This window comes from Tupaia chinensis, unplaced genomic scaffold (genome assembly GCF_000334495.1).
Source record: "Tupaia chinensis unplaced genomic scaffold, TupChi_1.0 Scaffold000023_1, whole genome shotgun sequence".
Classification (NCBI taxonomy): domain Eukaryota; kingdom Metazoa; phylum Chordata; class Mammalia; order Scandentia; family Tupaiidae; genus Tupaia; species Tupaia belangeri.
The window spans coordinates 793,286-795,046 of NW_006159453.1; the positions used below are offsets into that span (position 1 = coordinate 793,286).

At 41.6% G+C, this 1,761-nt stretch overlaps 1 non-coding gene across 1 annotated transcript; it reads right to left on the minus strand.

Moving 5' to 3' along the window:
• Positions 1-307: 307 nt before the first annotated feature.
• Positions 308-471, minus strand: LOC114007288 (U1 spliceosomal RNA). The gene has a single exon (XR_003548918.1). It is a non-coding gene; the product is annotated as a U1 spliceosomal RNA (small nuclear RNA).
• Positions 472-1,761: the final 1,290 nt, after the last annotated feature.

Here is a 1,761-nt window from a genome sequence, read left to right on the forward strand (position 1 = left end):
CTGACCTCCACATACTAGATGCCAGCAGCACCTTCCCGCCATGAAAAAATGATTGCAGACAATTCCAAGTGTCCTCTGGAGGAGAGGCAAAATCTCTCCACACTCCTGTCGAGAACTACTGATTTATGGAAAACTGGTAAAATGAACAATGTTATATACACAAGTGGGATACTATTCAGCTATAAAAACACTGAAGAGCTTTCAGTTTGCTAATATGGAATATTGTTTGGATAATAAAAAGCATGGAAACAAGAAGAAAGGAAGCTGCTGGGGTTTTTTAAATTTAATTTTTATATCATTTTTGTTTTAGGGGAGAGCACGAATGCAGTCCCCCACTACCACAAATTATGCAGTCGAGTTTCCCACATTTGGAGAAATCGCAGGGGTCAGCACATCCGGAGTACAATGGATAAGCCTTGCCTTGGGAAAACTACCTTCATGATCATGGTATCTCCCCTGCCAGGTAAATATGGAAGCTAATGTTTTGATGATTACAAGAATGCTGAAGAGACACAAAAAGAAGTTTGTATCCTCATTATCCATAATATTTTCTAAACAGTAATAATGTATCTTAGGTCACTTGAATTTTTAGCTGTGTGAAAAGTGAGGCTATAATTTTCATCAATACTGAGTTAAAAATAAATAGTGAAGCTATAGAAAGAGAGAGCAAAAAGTAATTTTATAACTTACACCAAAATTTCTCATAAACTATTTCCAGAAAGTGTTGGAAGGTTGATGGCACTGTTTTTTTTTTTTCTTTAGAGAGATTTTTACTATAGGATGTGTGTGTGTGCACTTCCCAGAGAGAGAGAGAAAGTGAGAAATCACCCCCCCCCCCCGGCAATGGCCCAGCAGATCCCCCCCCCCCCCTGGACAATGGCCATGCAGTAATCCTTTTTCCTCCATTCTCTTCTCAGGATGTTGGGCTCTCATGCACACATGCCTGACATGAGTTTTAAGCTACCAAGCCAGGACTTGAATATGGTTCACCATGTGGGAGTCTAGTGCCTTAACCACTACGTCACCTATTGGCCCCTGATTGCTCTTTTTTAAAAAAGATAGAAAGGGGGAGAGAGAGATAAGCACCCCCAAGAGGGTCTTGACACCATGATCTACCCCAAGTCCTAATTGGCCTTGACCATGGGCGCATGCACACATGCCCAGCATAGCATGTTCAGGGAGGTTCCAGAACATGAACTCAAGACTGTTCCCATGTGAATCCTGTTGAGTTACCCCTGTGCACCACCTGGCCCATGCATGTGCTTTTACCTTAGCTCTTACTCGACTGTAAAGAATTGCTCAGAGATTTGTTCTAGAATCTATTAATAACTAGTTATAGAAGTTATAAAGTTATATTTTTCCAATCCAATGCAGTCAAATTTCCTTTTTCTTTCTCTATCTATTTTGTTTTTTGAGAGAGAGAGAAAGGTCTTTTCAAGACCGTATTGCCATGCCATAGTACCCCTGCCCAGGTCTCCCATGCCACAATTCATCTGCCCCAGTCTCCCAGTTAGGTAGGATTACAACACATCCACCACACCCAGTCTGCTTTAGATTGGTCTGGGAACTGAGCCTACCCCCAATCCTGAGTGTGGCTCCAGTCTTGCACAGTGGTGCCCTACTGCTTGTGCCATCATGGCTGGGCTTAATTTCCTTTTGGAGATACTTTATTCTTTAAAGTCCTAAACCAGAAAAGAATCAAGCTGCTGCCTTTATGTTGCCAAGGATTTAAAACTATCCTCTAGTTGTGACTCAAATAAA